The following is a 19,756-nucleotide window of genomic DNA, read 5'->3' as shown; positions in this document are numbered from 1 at the left end:
GCTCCGCGCTCCCCCCTCCCGTAACTCGATCTCCCCACCCCACCCTACCAAGGGTCTTAATCATTACTACTATTTGTCATCCTCACTGGACCACATACTTCATCTCTCCAGGAGCTCTTAGCCTGATTGGAGGGAGACAGTAGAGGGTGGGGAACAGGCCAGTGTCTCTCGGTACTGGGTCAAGAGGCTCTTGGTGCCTCTTGAATTTCTTTTATTCTCCAGACTCGCTGGAGTTAAAAAGACCCTTGGAAAGAGTTACAGAGGCTTGGATAGTTCCACCTCAAGGCCCCCGCTTGTTGGAATTCCTGTCAGCTTTGACCTCATTGATATCCACAACATCTCTGCTTGAAGCTTTAGTTCACACATTATACAGACTTTTGAATAGAAGAGATACGTTTAAATGTTTGGTCATTCTGTACGTCCTGCTCTTATATGACCTAATGATATGTCAAAATATATGAAAGTTGTTTTGTTTTCTTTTGTTTCTGTCTCTCTGCCTCTGTCTCTGTGCTTCTTATCGCTTATAAAAACTCCCATCCTTTCTCTGTCTGGCAGAGCAAATTATGCTATATATATGTATGTTTTTTAACAGCCCTATTCTACTTGGGCTCAGTTATTTGCCTTCTGACCCTGGCATCCTCTGATCTCTGGCCACCGTTTCCATTCTTAAGGACATCAGCAACCAACCGACCAGCGAGTTACTGTGGAGTTGACTGGAACTCATGCCAATTCTGTGTATGTCACAGTAGAACTGTGCTCCATAGGGTTTTAAATGGCTGCTTTCTCAGAAGATCACCAGGCCTTTCTTCCAAGGCACCTCTGGGTGGACTGGGACGTCCAACCTTTCAGTTGAGCAGTTGAGCATATTAACCATTTGCATCACCCAGGAACTCCAGTGCTCATTGTTCTCCCAGGTGTGGTTGGAATCCTGGGAAAGACAAAATTTCCAGTAAGAATGCCAATATCCGAACTCCCTGTATTTTTTATTTCTGGTTCTATTTAGTTAAGTCATACAGAACTTCAGACCCAATGCCTTCCCCCTGAACAAATATATTGGAACACCTACTTTACTATAATGAAATGAAATGTATAGTGATATAACCTATCTGCACCCATAATTTCAAAAATATCAATATAATGTCCTAACAAGAATAAAGGAGAAATAAAATAAATTTATAATAAAATAATATATGTCTTAACATCTTAAATGCCCAGGCACAACTAACTACACTAAAAAAAACCCAGTGCCGTCGAGTCGATTCCAACTCATAGCGACCCTATTGGACAGAGTAGAACTGCCCCATAGAGTTTCCAAGGAGTGCCTGGTGGATCTGAACTCCCGAACTCTTGGTTAGCAGCTGAAGCACTTAACCACTACACCACCAGGGTCACCTTTATTACATCTTCTAGCACTCCTTGGAAGCTCTATGGGGCAGTTCTACTCTGTCCGATAGGGTCGCTATGAGTCGGAATCAACTTGACGGCAGTGGCAGTGGCAGATGCTTGCACATATACATAGAATCACTGCGAACCCAACAGCTACAAATGCAGACTGATACAAGTGTAGTGTAAGGGACATGGCTTCTCAAAAGGACGAACAAGTAGTGGCGACGTTTCTATTAAAACAAAGTTCCAATTTACACAAGAGTTGCATTTCTGGAAAACTTAAGGCATATTAAAATGGGACAAGAATACTTTGCTGACATATAAAATGTGGTTGGGCCTTAGGCTCGGATAATTACAAACAAGTTTTTTACCTTATGTGCAGGGACAGATCCAGGTTTTGTGAGACATGAAGCTTATGCCATTTGAGGCGCCTTCTTTAGGAAAAACAGGACAAAATTATAAATATTAAATTAGTTACAATAAGAAATATTTATTTAGAATGGGAAAAAAAGAAATCACAACAAGTTTTAAATAGCGGACAAGTATCATAAATATCCCAAAATATAGAAAAATAACAAGATATTTTTATAATTAGCAGCCTGATACCTCTGTAATGCTTTTTTGTGTGTAAGTTTTGGCTGAGTTCTCTTTCATCATTTCCTAGTACAGCAATGGTTTTGTAAAATTATTTTCTATAGAGAAAATAGAAAGATAATTCTGTCTTTATTCTAGTAGAAAACTTGGAGATCATCTAGTCCTGCAACTTGCTTTTACAGATGTGGAAACGGACATTCACAAGGTGCTGTGAAGGTCTCAATGTTAACTCCAGGAGCATTTCACATCTTCCACTGGGAAGTCAGGGTCTGAAAAGGTTTCATTATGCCAATAAATCAAGGTAACATCTCATTAAAATAATTAACCTTGAAAATAAAGCATGAAAGGAATGAAATAACACACAAAAAAACAAGGGCTGCATAACATTTTGAAGGCAGTCATTTAGTTTTTTGGTGCGTTTTTGTTAACTCACTCACCACATTTTTTTTGGTGTCACTAAAATTGGAGACACAACAGGGAAGAAGACAAAGACCCTGCTCTCAAAGAACTTATACTTGGCTTGGAAGTGTGTTATGGATTAAACTGTATCCCCCCAAAATATATGTTGAAATAAGGATAAAGGTTTAGGGATCGACAGATTTGGTGCATAGAGGAAGTAACATTCTATCATGGCCCAAAACAAGGAGTGGAGAAAGAGTAGAGAAATGGCTTTGAAAGGTACTTTTTAGTCACATCGACAGGAACTGGTTAACAATTGGATCAGGATGGAGCCTACAGGAAAGGGGAGAGACTCTTGGCACTAGGCCTCTGTGGCAGGGAGAGAGACCACTGAGGCACCCAGATTCTCAGGAGGCAGAGAAGGGAAGGGACACAGCTGACTGGGCAGAGAGGAGATCTAGACACAGTACGTTGTAGCCAGAGACACCTAGGCGAGCAAGATCTGGAGAGGAAACGGTATGGGGTGTCTGAGATTGAAAACCTATCTTGAAGATTCCAGGATCTTCAGGAATCATGCAAGAGTGAAGCCATCAACTAATAGGTTCTTGTCAAGCAGACAAGCGAATTGAAGTCAGCCAGACACAGGGTTGGAAGAACAGAAAGGTTTATTCACAGTTTGCAAACTGGGAGACAGGCAGGGTCTCATGACCTGAGGCTGCCAGCTCCCTGAACCAGGGCAGATTTGCTCCTTCTATAGGGAGTGACATACATATGCATGAACAGTGAGGGGAGAATCTTCAGTCTTGTGATGCGTGAGCAGTCTGCATAATTTTAGTGAATGGCTTTTTGCACAGGCTCTAAAAATACTCTGCGGCACAGCCCCGAAAAAATGGCCATGGCTCCTACTACCACCTCAGGAAGGTCATACAGCGGGCAGATTTGGGGTCAGCGCGCCTGTGCCTCAGCCTGGAGACAGAAGACAAACCTGGGCATGGTGAAGTGCTGTAAAAGCTATAACAAAAATGTAGCAAGAGTAGACTTTTCTGAAAAACAACGATGGTGGGATGGTTAACAACCCTTAGTAACCCTTTCATGACTGCCTGGTTCAAGAGGTATAACCTCAGGGCTGCACTTTGACCCCAGGGAGATGATCATTGCTGAGGCCAATCCACAGTGACTCATAGTACTTTTTCTTTTTTGGACTTTCTTTCACTTTTTTTGGTGCCAGCATTTTCCCACCTTCATGGAAAGGGTTGGATAGTATTTTCTAATCTCTGAAATTACTTGTACCATACTGGAATTACTTGTTTTTTGAAGGGTTAAACTTGCTTATAGAACCATGTAGGGCTGGTGTTTTCTTGGTGGGAGGATTCGATCTTTTTAAATAATTATAGGGCAATCCAGGTTTTCATTCCCTCTTGAGCCTGTTTTTGTAAGTTGTGTTTTTCTAAAACTTTGTCGTTTTTTGTCCAGTTTTAACATTTATTGCTTAAGTTGTTCATAGTATTCTCTTATTATCTTTTGCCACGTCTGTTGTATGTGTAGTTATGTCTTAATTCCTAATATGTCATGAGTGCCTTATTCTTTTTTTATTAATAGTAAAAACAATCATGTTTATTGATCATTCCCTGGGGTGATAAATTGGTCCACGTTCCCAAGAAGACTGTCACATACTGTTTCCAGGTCCCAACAACAAACTGGATTTCACAAGCATTTATTAAGCAATTTTATAAGCTCTATATCAAGTACCACTAGGGATACATAGAAGACAGACAAATAACTCTAGCTCAACAACTGTCCCTGCCCTCAGGGGCTCATAGCCTGGTGTCTGAGAACAAGTGAAGACGGAGCTCAGTACTTGACTGGAAGCCCAGCGGGTCTAAAGTGTTTGGGGTCTTTGGGACTCCAGCCCCATTCATTGGCATCCTTGTCAGCCCTTGAATCCTCTACTCCATGGCCACTGCTTCCAGACTTTAAAAAGTCTATGACTCAGGAGATTAATCACCAGGCTGATAATGCAACAGGCTTACCCTCCATATCCTCTTCCATTTCCAAGGGATGACTGTGAGAGTAGACAAGGAACCAAAAAAAGCAAAAAAAACCCATGGCCACCCAGTCGATTTTGACTGATAGCGACCCTATAAGACAGAGTAGAACTGCTCCACAGAGTTTCCAAGAAGCACCTGGTAAATTCGAACTGCTGACCTTCTGGTTAGCAACCATAGCTCCTAACCGCTATACCACCTGGGTTTCCAGACAAGGAAAGAAGGGCTAAAATACTGACCCTGCCTGGTCAGAGTCCTATTCAGCCTAGGCTGATCACACTTATGATGGATGAAGAGTGTCCTGAGACCCAGCAAGGGAGGATTGGAATCACGCATCCCACCAGCCATGATTTGGCTCTGCTGACCACACAGACCCCACACTGGGCGTGGAGGGGGAGAGCCCCTACAGGAAACTTCTCCAGGATGTGTCCCCTTCTGACTCTCTAAGCACCATCAAGTTTTGCTCATTAACCCCTGGCATCTGCGTTACCTGATCATTTTTGCCGCTCAGGCTCTCCTAGGTCTCCTTTGGACAGCGTCATAGTTCCCTCAAGCAAGTATTTGTCTGTACCTATGAAATTGGCTTCTCTTATGTCCCTGTATGCTGTAAACATATCTCCAGCTCCTGGAAAGGAAAGAAAATTGTTTTAAAGCAGTCCCTGGGTTACATCTTGCTCTTCTTTGGGACTTTGTTGGGTTTCTTAATCTCTCTGTACCTCAGTTTCTCTGTTAGAAGGGAATAATGGTGCCTACTTCACATGATTAAAGGACTAAGCCTGGGGATTAATCTAGTTAATTTGTACATGTAAAGCTTTTAGAACAGTGCCTGGTGCATATTAAGAGCTCAGTAAATCTGGGTTGTTATTACTGTGTGGATGGGGACTGTTGGCTCAGGCTCCATGTGAACACTTCCCACTGCATAGCTACCCAAGACATGAGCTATCCCTAATTACCCACCATGGGACAACAGAGCCCATGGGTATTAATGAAGCCTCCACCGAGACCTCCCACACTCCACCGCAGTTCCCCCCCATTGCAGCCTGCCAAGCCACAGCTTCTAACTGTGGTTTTGCCCGACCGCGCCACAGCCTTAACCACAGTTTGAATTTGCTGCCAGAATCCTGCACATTTAAGAAGCAGGATTCTGGCATATGTGCAGGACCTGAAGAGCTGTGTCCTCAACAAAGAAGGATTGGTAGTTGGAAAACATGGACTTAGTGATAGAAATGATGGTAGAGATCTCATGATAAAATTTTGTAAGACCAGCAACTTTTTTTTTAAACATTATAGCATCTCAAATTATTATTTATTATTTTTGTATTCTGCTTTAGGTGAAAGTTTACAGCTCAAGTTAATTTCTCATACAAAAACTTATACACATATTGTTATGTGGCACTAGTTGTGATCCCTATAATGTGACAGCACACTCCCCCTTTCCAGCCCTACCAACAACTTCTTCATCGCAAATACCCATTTCAACAACATAAACGGCAACTATACAAGTGGGCCTCACCAGATGGTATACACAGGAATCAAATCGACTATATCTGTGAACAGAGACAATGGAAAAGATCAATATCATTAGTCAGAACAAGGCCAGGGGCCAAATGTGGAACCGAACATCAGTTGCTCCTATGCAAGTTCAAGTTGAAGTTGAAGACAATTAGAACAAGTCCATGAGAGCTAAAGTACGACCTTGAATATACCCCACCTGAATTTAGAGACCGTCTCAAGAACAGATTTGACACATTGAATGCTAATGACCAAAGACCAAATGAGTTCTGGAATGACATCAAGGACATAACACATGAAGAAAGCAAGAGGTCATTAAAAAGACAGGAAAGAAAGAAAATACCAAAGTAGATGTCAGAAGAGACTCTGAAAGTTGCTCGTGAATGTAGAGTCGTTAAAGGGAAAGGAAGAAATGATGAAGTAAAAGAACTGAATGGAAGATTTCAAATGGGGGCTCGAGCCGTATGCTCACTGCCACGCACCCAAGCACTTCCAACGTGGTCCCTGGATGCTGCCCTGCACTGCTTTCTAGCCCTGCCTCGTCGCCCCCAGTTCATGCTGCAAACTACCTAACCCCACCCCTCCACCCCTACTGGACCTGCCCTGCTGCACCACAGCTGAGTGACGAGCCCTGCGCACCTGGACAAGGTGGTGAGAAGTATCATGCCCACAGGCAAGCAAGCAACAAAACACACCTAGCCCACCTGCCCAGAAATAACAAAATAAAACAATAAAAGCAGGATGAAACAATCAATAAAGAAAGAAAATAATCCCTGAGTGTCCTGGAAACAGCAGACAGTATCAAAACATAAAAAAAAACAGGAGAGGATGGCTCCAGAAAGCAAACAAAATAAAACACCAGCTGATCTTCTGCTAGAAGAAAAAGCACTAGAACTATCAGATACGGAATTCAGAACTCTAATATTCAGGGTTCTCCAACAGATGAAGGAAAATGCAGACAAAAATAAGGAAAAAAGAGATAAAAATCATGGAAAAGACAAACAAAACAATGGAAGAATTCAGGAAAATAATACAGGCACAAAATGTCAAAATAAATAACTAGAAATCATACAAAAAGCATCAATTAGAAATCCAAAAGATAAACAAGATTTCAGAAATGGACAGTGCAATAGAAGATTTTACAAACAAATTTGAAACAATAGAAGACAGGGTTAGCAAAATTGAAGACAAACCCTTGGATACCACTTTGAGGAAAAATCAGAGAAAAGAACAAAGAAAAATTAAGAAACCCTGAGAATAAGGTGAGATACAGTCAAAATAAAAAATTTGCCGCTGATCAGAGTTCCAGCAAAGGGAGAGAAAACAGAAAACACAGAGAGGATCATTGAAGATTCGCTGACAGAAAACTCCTCTAATATCATGAAGGACAAAAAGCCAGCCATCCAAGAAGCTCAACAAACTCTATAGAGGATAGACCCCAAAAGAAAAACATGAAGACATATCACAATCACTCTTGCGAAAACCAAAGACAAAGAAAGAATCCTGAGAGCAGCTCAAGAAAAATGAAGTCTCATACAAAGTGAAACAAGAAGGCTAAGCTCTGATTACATGACAGAAGCCATGCAGACAAGAAGGCAATGGGATGACTTACATAAAATCTTGGCGAAAAAAACTGCCAACCAGGAATATATCCTGCAAAACTCTTGCTCAAGTATGATGGTGAAATTAGGACATTTCCAGATAAAAATTAAGGGGCTATGTAAAAACCAAACCAAACTTACAAAAATTGTTAAAGGGAATCCTTCAGTTAGAAAACCTACAACATCAGACAACAACTTGAATCTAGCACATAACACAACATCGGCCAGATACCAACCTAGATAATGAACTCTCAAGGATAAAACGAAACTAAAAGATTTATAAGAGGGAACTAGAGAGGCCAATCTGTAAATGACAACAACATCAGAACAATAAAAGAAGGAATAAACCGTATAGGTATAGAATTTCCTAATGGAGAGGCAGTCAAGGCATTATCAAGTAATAAAAGCCTGGTTTAAGATAAAGTTTAAACACAGAAGAAGATATTCTTTGATGGTTATGAGGGTGGGGAGGGGTACAGGAGCTGGTTGAATGGACATGGTGAATACACGGTGTAGAGGAAGAATGTGCTGTCTCATTAAGGGGAGGGCAGCTGGGAGTGCACAGCAGGGTGTGTATGGCTTTTTGTACGAGAGACTGACTTGGTTTGTAAATTTTCACCTAAAGCACAATAAATAAATTTAAAAAAAAGACTGGTTTAAACTTAGGAAGGTGGGATAAATTTCAAGGTAACTACAAAGAAAGTTAACAAACCTACTCATGAAAATAAAGAAGAAAAACATAAAGTCTCAATAAACAAAAAATCCACAAAAATGAAAGAAACAAACAAAAAAATCTATAAACAAAAGGAATTCACCATGGAAGAGTAAGAGAAACAAAGAAAACGCCAGCACCACCAAAAAAAGTACTACAAAATGACGGCAATAAACTCACACCTATCAAGAATCGAACAATGTAAATGGCTTAAATGCACCTATAAAGAGACAGAGAGTGACAGTATGGATTAAAAAGACAGGACCCATCAATAAGCTGTCTACAAGAGACACACGTTAGAAACAAAGACATATAGCTATGTTAAAAATCAAAGCCTGGAAAGAATTATATCAAGCAAACAGCAACCAAAAAAGAGCAAGAGTGGCAATACTAATTTTAGATAAAATAGACTTTAAAACAAAATCTATCATAAAAGACAAGGAAGAACAGTATATAAGGATTAAAGGGACAATCCTCCATGAGGACATAACCATAATAAATATCTACACACCCAATGATAGGGCTTCAAAATACAGAAAACTCTAACAGCATTGAAAAGAGAAATTGACAGTTCCACAATAATAGTAGACTTCAACACACCACTCTTAGTAAAGGACAGAACATCTAGAAAGAAACTCAACAAACATACGGAAGATCTAAAGGCCACAGTCAGCCAACGTGACCTCCCAGACATAAATAGAACACTCCCTCCAACAGCAGCAAAGTACACGTTCTTTTCCAAAGCACATGCAACATTCTCCAGAATAGACCACGTTAGGCCACAAAGCAACCCTCAACAAAATTGAAAATTTTGAGATAATACAGAGCATCTTCTCTGATCACAACGACATCCAAGTAGAAATCAATAACAGGAAGAGCAAGGGAAAAAAAATCAAATATGTGGAAACTGAATAACCCCTTGCTTAAAAACCACTGTGTAACCGAATAAATCAAAGATGGAATGAAATTCTGGCTGGAGAAAGCAAGGTAAATTATTATAATGAAATATAATAGAACACCAAAAAGAAAGAATACACTCGGCATATCTCAAGCTGAAAGAACTGAAGAAAAAATTTAATCATTGGGTTGCAATATCGAAGGATTGTATGGGGAAAATATTAAACGATGCAGGGAGCATCAAAAGAAGATGGAAAGAATACACAGAGCCACTACACCAAAAAGAATTGGTTGCCGTTCAACCATTTCAGGAGGTAGCATATGATCAAGAACCGATGGTGCTGAAGGAAGAATTCCAAGCTACACTGAAGGCACGGGCAAAAAACAAGGCTCCAGGAATTGACAGGTATCAGTTGAAAAATTTCAGCAAACAGATGCAGTGCTGCTGGGAGCGCTCACTCATCTATGCCAAGAAGTTTGGAAGACAGCTACCTGGCAAACTGACTGGAAGATATCCATATGTGTACCCATTTCAAAGAAAGGTGATCCAACAGAATTCGGAAATTGTCAAACAATATCATTAATATCACACGCAAGTAAATTTTGCTGAAGATTATTCAAAAGCGGTTGCACCAGTACATCCACAAGGAAGTGCCAGAAATACAAGCCGGATTCAGAAGAGGATGTGGAATGAGGGATATCATTGCTGATGTCAAATGGATCATGGCTGAAAGCAGAGAATACCAGAAAGATGTTTACCTGCGTCTTATTGACTATGCAAAGCCATTAGACTGTGTGAATCATAACAAATTATGGAGAACTCTTCAAAGAATGGGAATTTCAGAGCACATAATTGTGCTCTTGCAGACCTGTACATAGACAAAAAGGCAGTCGTTTGAACAGAATGAGGGAATACTGCTTGGTTTAAAATCAGAAACGGTGTGTGTCAGGGTTGTATCCTTTCACCACACTTATTCAATCTGAATGCTGAGCAAATAATGAAAGAAGCTGGACTCTATGAAGAGGAACGTGGCATCAAGACTGGAGGAAGACCCATTAACAATGTGCAATATGCAAATGATACAACCTTGCTTACTGAGGGTGAAGAGAACTTGAAGCACTTACTGATGAAGATCAAAGACTACGGCCTCCAATATGGATTACATCTCAACGTAAAGAAAACAAAAATCCTCACAACTCTACCAATAAGCAACATCACGATAAATTCAGAAAATACTGATGTTGTCAAGGGTTTCATTTTACTTGTATCCACAATCAACATCCATTTAAGCATCAGTCAAGAAATCAAATGACGCTCTTCTGGCCAACATGGCGCCATGGACAGAAGCACAATGCCATCCCTCCGCAGTAAAGACCAGAAGAACTGAGCAAAACTGAGACAGACATCAGTCCTGGAACCTGAAGTGTCAGATGAAGAGATAAAGAACTCAGCCAAGCATGGAATGAAATAAGAAACTGACAGAGAACAGAGAGTGAGGAGAGAGACGTGCAGAGGTTCCCTATTAGCTAATGCAGCACAGATTCGCCGTCTTGGATTTCTGTAGGAGATCAGCACATAGGGAGCACAGGAAAGCAGCTTTACAGAGCTCCCAGCAGGAGACAGAGCACCCAGTAACTAGTGGTACACACTCTCCCAGCCCCCATCCTCTTCCTGCTGCTCTTCCTCCATGCTTCCTGGCTGCTAGTGGTGGCTCGGCGGGCTGCGAAGTGCAGCATCCGTGCCGCTTGGATTTGCCCCGCCCACATTGAAGATCAGCAGGGAGTATGGGAAAGCAGCTTCACGAATTCTCGGCAGGAGACAGAACACCAGGTAACCAGTGATACACGCTTTCCTAACTCCCAGCCTTCTCCCATCCCCCCTCCCGTCCCCCCCCCGCCCCCGCTTCCGGCTGGCCACAGTCTCTTGGCCCTGAGGCAACTGCTTTGGCACCGGGCTGCTTGGATTCCCCCTACCCACACTGGCCGGCACCCTGAGTATCATTTGTCTGTTGATTATGTTGCTCTTTTTCCGGTTCTTTTGGTTTCTTCCATGCCTCGCATCACTTCTCCCTCCTTTGTCTGGAACACCTGGCTCTGTGTGCCATCTTTGCTTCTTCTTGAAAGGCTGTGAAGCACCAATTGACTGGGGAACCACTCCCCCGGCCCATGACGCCACACTGGTGGGATTCTGGGGCTTTCTTTTATTTATTTATTGCTTTGTTTTGTCTTGCTTTGTTCTGTTTGTTTGTTTTCTTTTTCTTTTCATGGATCGAGAGTCCCTTCTAGCTGGGCTGCACTGCACGGCTTAGGAGCCTGTCATGGATTAAATTATCTCCCCTTAAAAATGTGAGTATCAACTTGGTTAGGCCATGATTCCCAGCATTCCGTGGTTGTTCTCCATATTGTGATTGTAATTTTATGTTAAAAGGATTAGGGTGGGATTGTTACACCACCCTTACCCAGGTCACCACCCTGATCCAAGGTAAAGTGAGTTTCCTTGGGGTGTGGCCTGTATCACTTTTTATCTCTCAAGAGATAAAAGGAAAGGGAAGCAAGCAGAGAATTGGGACCTCATACCACCAAGAAAGTAACACCAGGAGCAGAGTGTGTCCTTTGGACATGGGGTCCTTGCACCTGAGAAGCTCCTTGACCAGGGGATTGAGGACAAAGACCTTCCTCCGGAGCCAACAGAGAGAGAAACCTTCCCCTGGAGCTGATGCCTTGAATTTGGACTTTTAGCCTACTCTACAGTGAGGAAATAAATTTCTTTTTGTTAAAGCCATCCCCTTGTGGTATTTCTGTTATGGCAGTGCTAGATGACTAAAACAGAACCACTCCCCCAATGGACACAGCTGTGTAAGTGGGATCCCTGGGGCATTTCTTTTTTCTTTCCGCCTCTCTTCATTTCTCAGTTCTCATCTTTCCATACTTACCTTCTCTTCCTGTCTCCTGAATACCTGGCACTGTGTGACATCTATACCCCCTCTATTCAGGCTGTATTGTGCAGCTTGGGAGCTACTTCCCCAGTTTTTGCAGCCACACTGGTGGGACCCCTGGGGGCTTTTCTTTTCTTTTCCAAATTTTTATCTAGTTATTTTTTTTTCTTTTCCCCTTTTTGTTTTTCTCTGTTTCTTAGTTTCTCATCTCTTAGCTCCAACAACAAGGTCCCTTAGCACTCTTTTGTTTGTTTCTGGCACCTGTTTCTCTCTCCTGTCTCTCCTCCTTCCCATACCCATATTAGTTCTACAAATCAAAACCTCCCACTTCCTTCCTGCCTACCTGCACTGTGCACTGAACATCACATTCCCGAGCAGCACAGGCACGGCCTACCAGACCCTGCCTGGCACTGATTCCTGGCCTTCTCTGTCGGCCCTGGTTTGTGCCACAAACAACCCACCTCAGTCCCTCCCCTTCAGGTGGATCTTCCCTGCTGCACCATAGCTGAGTGACTGGCCCTGCCCATTGGACAAGGTGGTGAAAAGCATCATGATGGCAGACGAATAAACAACAAAGAACGCACAGCCCGTATGCTCGTAGATAACCAAATAAAACGAAAAAAAAAAAAAGCAGGATGAAACAAACAGATCTACAATCAATTAAAAAAAAAAGAAAAGACCAAATGTCCTGAAGACTGAAAACATATTTTAAAAAAAGGACAGGATGGTTCCAGTAGGCATCCAAAATAAAACACCAGACGACTTTCCAGTAGAAGAAAAGGCACTGGAACTACCTGATAGGAAATTCAAATCTCTCATATTCAGAGCTAGTCAAGAGTTGAAGAAAAAGTAGAAAAAAAATGAGAAAAAAATAGACAAATTCATGGAAAAGGCAGACAAATTCATGGAAAATACAGACAAAAAATGGAAGAATTCAGGAAAATAATACAGAAACAAAATGCCCAAATAAATTCACAACTAGAAATCATACAAAAACAACAATTAGAAATCCAAAAGATACACAACAAGATTTCAGAAATGAGCACTGTCATAGAAGAGCTGAGGAGTAGGTTTCAAATGATGGAAGACAGGATCAGCGAAATTAAAGACAAACACTTGGATACAACTCTGAGGAAAAATCAGAAAAAAGAACAAGGGAAAATGAAGAAACCCTGAGAATTATGTGGGACGCAATCAAAAGCAAAAACTTGCGTGTGATTGGAGTTCCAGAACAGGGGGATAAAATGTGAAACACAGAGACGATCATTGAAGAATTGCTGACAGAAAACTTCCCTAATATCATGAAAGATGAAAAAGTGACCATCCAAGAAGCTCAACAGAGCCCATATAGGATAGACCCCCAAAAGAAAAACACCAAGGCATATCATAATCACACTCGCTAAAACCAAAGACAAAGAAAAAATCCTGAGAGCAGCTTGAGAAAAACAAAAAGTCACATACAGAAGAGAAACGGTAAGACTAAATTCTGATTATTCAGCAGAAACCATGCAGGTGAGAAGGCAATGGGATAACATACATAAAACCTTGAAAGAAAAAAATTGCCAACCACGAAAAATATATCCTGCAAAACTCTTGTTCAAACATGATGGTGAAATTAAGACATTTCCAGATGAATAGAAATTAAGGGACTATGTAAAAACCAAAGCAAACTTACAAGAATTATTAAAGAGAGTCCTTCAGTCTGAGAACAAACAACATCAGGCCACAGTTTGAACCTAGGACACAAGATTGTACCAGCCAGATACCAACCTAGGAAATAAACTCTCAAGGACTACCCAAAACCAAAAGAATTACAACAGGGAACCAGAGAGCTTAATCTGTAAATGACAAAAACATCAGAACAATAAAAGAAGGAACAAATGGTCTAGGTATAGAACTTTCTAATGGAGAGGAAGGCAAGGGAATACCAAGTAACAACAGACTGGTACAAACCTAGAAAGATAAGGGTAAACTGCAAGGTAACCACAAAGAAAATTAACAAACCTACTCACAAAAATAAAGAAGAAAAACAAAGTCTCCATAAAAACAAAAGCTACAAAAACAAAAGAAATGAATAAGAAATCCACAAACAAAAGGAATTCAGCACAGGAGAGTAAGAGGAACAAAGAAAATGTCAGTTCCACACACACACACACAAAAGCACTACAAAATGACAGCAATAAACACACACCTACCAATAATTACACTGAATGTAAATGGCCTAAATGCACCCATAAAGAGAGAGTGACAGAATGGATTAAAAAAAAAAAACAGAATCCATCAATATACTGTCTACAGGGGACACATCTCAGAAATAAAGATGTAAATTTATTAAAAATCAAAAGATGGAAAAATATTTCAAGCAAATAACTACCAAAAAGCAGCAGGAATGGCAATACTAATCTCAGATAAAATAGACTTTAAAACAAAATCCACCATAAAAGACAAAGAAGGGCACTATATAATGATTAAAAGGATGAGTCATCATGAAGACTTAACCATAATAAACATTTACACACCCAATGACAGGGCTCCAAAATACAAAAAACAAACTCTAACAGCACTGAAAGGAGAAACTGACAGTTCCACAATAATACCAGGAGGCTTCAACACACCACTCTCGGTAAAAGACAGAACATCTAGAAAAAAACTCAACAAAGATACGGAAGAGCTAAAGGACACAATCAGCCAACCTGGCCTCACAGACATATATAGACCACTCCACCCAACACCTGCAAAGTACAGATTCTTTTCCAACGCACCTGGAACCTTCTCCAGAATAGACATCTTAGGCCACAGAGCGAGCGTGAAAAAAATCCAAAACATTGAGATAACACAAAGTATCTTCTTTGGCCACAGCACCATTAAAGTAGAAATAAACACGAAGAGCAAGGAAGAAAAACCAATTACATGGAAACTGAATAACACCCTGCTTAAAAACCACAAGAAATCGAGATGGAATAAAAAAATTCCTAGAATCAAACGAGAATAAAAACACATCATACCAAAGCCTTTGGGACACAGCAGGGGCAGTGCTCAGAGGTCAATTTATAGCAATAGATGGACATATCAGAAAAGAAGAAAGGGACAAAATCAAAGCATTAGCTGCACAACTTGAACAAATAGAAAGAGAACAGCAAAAGAAGCCTGTAGCCACCAGAAGAAAGGAAATAATAAAGATCGGAGGAGAAATAAATGAAACAGAGAATAGAAAAACAATATAAAGAATCGACAAAACCAAAAGTTGGTTCTGTGAAAGGATGAACAAAACTGACAAACCACTGGCCAAACTGACAAAAGAAAAACATGAGAGCATGCAAATAACCCAAATAAGAAATGAAATGGGGACATTACAATGGACTCAACTGAAAAAAAAAAAAGAGTCATACCAGTATTGTGAAAAACTATACTCCAAAAAATTTGAAAACCTAGAGGAAATGGACAAATTTCTAGAAACACACTACCTACCCAAACTAAGACAGAATGATGTTAAAAATTTGAACAGACCCATGACAAGAGAAGAGATTGGAAAGGTAATTAAAAAAAACCTCCCAACAAAGAAAAGCCCTGGCCCAGACGGCTTCGTGGGAGAATTCTACCAAACATTCAGAGAAGAGCATACGCCAGTGCTACCCAAACTACACAAGTTTCAGACATAGAAAAGGAAGCAGCATTGCCAAATTCATTCTATGAAGCCAGCATAACTCTGATACCAAAACCCAGGCAAAGACAAAAAAAGAAAACCACAGATCAATATTTATAGTGAATATAGTTGCAAAAATATTTTTAAAAATTCTAGCCAATAGAATTCAGCATCATATCAAAAAAACGATACACCACAACTAAGTAGGATTCATACCAAGTATGCAAGGATGGTTCAACATTAGAAAATCAATCAATGTAATCCATCACGTAAATAAAAGGAAAGAAAAGAATCACATGATCATCTCAATTGACACAGAAAAGGCATTCAACAAACTCCAACACCCATTCCTGACAAAAACTCTCAGTACAATAGGTATAAAAGGGAAATTTCTCAACATAATAAAGGGCATCTATGCAAAACCAACCGCGAACATCATTCTTAATGGAGAGAGGCTGAAAACATTCCCCTTGAGAACAGGAACAAGACAAGGATGCCCTTTATCACCACTCCTATTTAACACTGTGCTGGAACTTCTAGCTAGAGCAATAACACAAGAAAAAGAAATAAAGGCTATTCAAACTGATAATGAAGAGGTTAAACTGTCCCTATTTGCAGATGGTATGGTAGTATACACAGAAACCCAAAAGACTCCATGAGAAAACTATTTGGAACTAATAGAAAGATTCAGCAGAATAGCAGGACACAAGATAAACAAACGAAAACTAGCTGTATTCCTGTACATCAATAAAGAGAATGATGAAAAGGAAATCATGAAAACAATACCATTTATACTAGCTCCTAAAAAAATAAAATACTTAGGACTAAATCTAACCAGGGATGTAAAGGACCTATACAAAGAAAACTACCAAACAGTACTGAAAGAAACCAGAAGAGATCTACATAAATGGAAAAACATACCATGGCCATGGACGGGTAGATGCAACATGGTGAAAATGACAATTGTACCCAAAGCAATTTACAAATACAATGCTATCCCAATCCAAATGCCAACGATATTCTTTACAGAAATGGTAGAACTTACCATTAACTTTGTATGGAAAGGGAAGAAGCCCCAGATAAGTAAAGCACTATTGCAGCAGAAGAATAAAGTAGGAGGACTCACACTACCTGACCTCAGAACCTACTATATAGCTACGGTAGTGAAAACAGCCTACTACCAGTACAACAACAGGTACATTGACCGATGGAACAGAATTGAGAACCTAGGTGTACATCCATCCACCTCTGGTCACCTGATCTTTGACAAAGGCCCTAAGTACATCACATGGGGAAAAGACAGTCTTTTTAACAAATGATGCTAGCAAAACTACATGTCCATCTGTAAAAAAAACGAAACAGGGCCCAGACCTCACACCGTGTACAAAACCTAACTCAAAATGGATCAAAAACTCAAATATAAAGCCGAAAACTATGAAGTTCAGAGAAGAAAAAATAGGATCAATGCTAGAGGCCCTAATACACAGCATTAACAAGATACAAACCACACCAACAACACACAAGCTCCAGAGGATAAGCTAGAAAACTGGGATCTTCTAAAAATTAAACACTTACGCTCATCAAAGACTTCACCAAAAGAGTAAAAAGAGAACCTACAGACTGGGAAAAAAATTTGGCAATTAAAATCAGACGATGTTCTAATCTCTAAAATCTACAGGAAAATCCAACACCTCTATAACAAAAAGACAAATGATTCAATTAAAAAATGGGCAAAGGAAATGAACAGACATTTCGCCAAAGAAGACATTCAAGAGGCCAGCAGACACATGAGGAAATGGTTATGATCACTAGCCATTAGAGAAATGCAAATCAAAACCACAATGAGATATCATCTCACCCCACATTACTGGCAGAAATCAAAAAAAAAAAAGGTAATAACAAATGTTAGAGAGGCTGCGGAGAAATGGGAACTCTTATGCACTGCTGGTGGGAATGGAAAATGACACAACCATTTTGGAAAATAATATGGTGCTTCTTTAGAAAGCTAGAAATAGAAATACCATACGATCCAGCAATCCCACTCCTAGGAATATATCCTAGAGAAATAAGAGTCATCACAAGAATAGACATATGCACACCCATGTTCATTGCAGCATTGTTCACATAACAGAAAAACTTGGAAACAACTTAGATGGCCATCAACAGATGAATGGATAATCACACTGTGGTACACATACACAATGGAGTATTATGCAACAATAAAGAACAATGATGAATCTGTGAAGCATCTTATAGCATGGATGAATCTGAAGGACATTATGCTGCGTGAAATAAGGACAAATATTGTATGAGATCATTACTGTAAAAACTCATGAAAAGATTTGTACACAAAAAGAAACAATATTTGATGGTTATGAGGTAAGGGAAGGGGTGGGGATGGAAAAACATTAAATAGACAATAGATGAGTGGTAACTTTGGTAAGACAGTACACAATACTGGGGAAGCCAGCACAATTTGTACAAGGCAAGGTCCTGGAAGCTCCATAGACGCATCCAAACTCCCTAAGGGACTGAATTGCTGGGCTGAGGGATGTGGGGTCCATGGTCTCGAGGAACATCTAGCTCAACTGGCAGAATATAGTTTACAAAGAAAATGTTCTACATTCTATTTTGGTGCATAGCGTATGGGGTCCTAAAAGCCTGTGAACGACCATCTAGGATACTGCACTGGTCACACCCCTTTAGGAGTAAGGAAGAATGAAGAAAACTAAACATACGAGGGAAAGATAAGTCCAAAGGTCTAATGGATCACATCTACCATAGCTTCCACCAGACTGAGTCCAGTACAACTAGATGGTGCCCAGCTACCACTGACTGCTCTGACAAGGATCACGATAGAGGGTGCTGGACAGAGCTGGAGAAAAATGTAGGACAAAATTCTAACTCAAAAAGAAAGACCAGACTTGCTAGCCTGACAGGCTGGAGAAACTTTGAGAGTATGGCCTCCAGACACCGTTTCAGCTCAGTAATGAATTCACTCCTGAGGTTCACCCTTCAGCCAAAGATTGGACTGGCCCATAAAACAAAACGAGACTAAAGGGGCACACCAGCCCAGGAGCAAGAGCTGGAAGGCACGAGGGAACAGGAAAGCAGGTAATAGGGAATCGAAAGTTGAGAACAGAGAGCGTTGACATGTTGTGTGGTTGTTAACCAATGTCATAAAACAATATGTATACTAACTGTTTTATGAGAAACTAGTTTGTTTTGTAGACCTTCATCTAAAGTACTATTAAAAGAAAAAAAAAATCGAATGACATATTGCATTGGGCAAATCTGCTGCAGAAGACTACTTTAAAGTATTAAAAACCAAAGATATCACTTTGAGGACTAAGGTGGGCCTGACCCAAGCCATGGTATTTTCATTCACCTCACATGCATGTGAAAGCGGGACGAGGAATAAGGATGACTGAAGAATTGTTGCATATGAATTATGGTGTGGGAGAAAAATAGTGAATATACCATGGACTGCTAGAAGGATGAACAAATCTATCTTGGGAGAAGTACATCCAGATTGCTCCTTAGAAGAGAGGACGGCGAGTCTTCATCTCACGTACTTTGGATATTGTGATGGTTAAGATTGGGTGTCAACTTGGTAGGGCCATGATTCTCAGCGTTTTGGCAGTCGTATAAATGTCGTGATCACCTCCCTGTCGAGATTTAATGTGCGATCACCCCCATGATGGGATCTGCTGTTATTAGCCAGTCAGTTGAAAGGGAGTTTCCTTGGGCGTGTGGCTTGCATCAAATATAAGCAGACATTCTGGCAAGGCTTGGGGGGCTTTTTGCTCATGCTGGATCCTGCAGCTGGCTCCTGTTCATCTGATATCTGGTTCTTGGGACTTGAGCTAGCAGCCTGCCAATCTTGGGACCCATTGATCTTTGCAGCCTGTGAGTAAGAACCCTGCTCTCTGATCTGCTGATCTTGGGTTTGTCAGCCCGTGCTGCTACGTGAATCAGGAGATTCACACACTTGGGACATTCCAGCCTTTACAACTGCATGAGCCATTTCC

At 40.6% G+C, this 19,756-nt stretch overlaps 1 protein-coding gene across 1 annotated transcript in view; it reads left to right on the top strand.

The window, feature by feature from the left end:
- The window catches only part of LOC126079528 (serum amyloid A-2 protein-like), a 116,947-nt gene that overhangs the window by 73,819 nt on the left and 23,372 nt on the right, over positions 1-19,756 (top strand). The gene's annotated exons all lie outside the window — the stretch shown is intronic.

The sequence above is a fragment of the Elephas maximus genome, chromosome 7, assembly GCF_024166365.1.
Source record: "Elephas maximus indicus isolate mEleMax1 chromosome 7, mEleMax1 primary haplotype, whole genome shotgun sequence".
NCBI lineage: Eukaryota > Metazoa > Chordata > Mammalia > Proboscidea > Elephantidae > Elephas > Elephas maximus.
The sequence above is the reverse complement of the archived record's forward strand: the minus strand, read 5'-3'. Positions and strand labels throughout refer to the sequence as shown.